Below are 301 nucleotides of genomic sequence, written 5' to 3'. Positions count from 1 at the left end.
CCATACATGTATTTAATATTCGAATGAAAATTCACGGCCGCACCCTCTCATCTTTTTAGCCACATGCAGCATCACACCCACCCACGCATGTAGTGACGTAGCATCCCGGTTACCCATAAAAAAAGAAAAAAAAATAAGGATGACACGTCCATTTACTTTTTTTTCTCTTCTTTTTTAAGATATAAATAGCAGTGTTGCCAGGGAAAGGGTGGCAGTGTGAGAGTGGTGAATGAGCGAGAGACAGTCCGAGTGAATCCGGGGGTGACTGTACAACGGGGGGGACTCTGCTTCCTGTAAGTAG

The 301-nt window shown here is 44.5% G+C and overlaps 1 protein-coding gene across 1 annotated transcript in view; it reads left to right on the top strand.

Moving 5' to 3' along the window:
* The first annotated feature begins 205 nt into the window (after positions 1-205).
* LOC119594797 overlaps positions 206-301 on the top strand; it is a 4224-nt gene continuing 4128 nt past the window's right edge. The window contains exon 1 of the mRNA XM_037943887.1: positions 206-293. The gene's annotated coding sequence lies outside the window, so the exon portion shown is untranslated. The remainder of the gene's footprint in view (positions 294-301) is intronic.

The sequence above is a fragment of the Penaeus monodon genome, chromosome 34 (genome assembly GCF_015228065.2).
Source record: "Penaeus monodon isolate SGIC_2016 chromosome 34, NSTDA_Pmon_1, whole genome shotgun sequence".
Taxonomy (NCBI): domain Eukaryota; kingdom Metazoa; phylum Arthropoda; class Malacostraca; order Decapoda; family Penaeidae; genus Penaeus; species Penaeus monodon.
The sequence above is the reverse complement of the archived record's forward strand: the minus strand, read 5'-3'. Positions and strand labels throughout refer to the sequence as shown.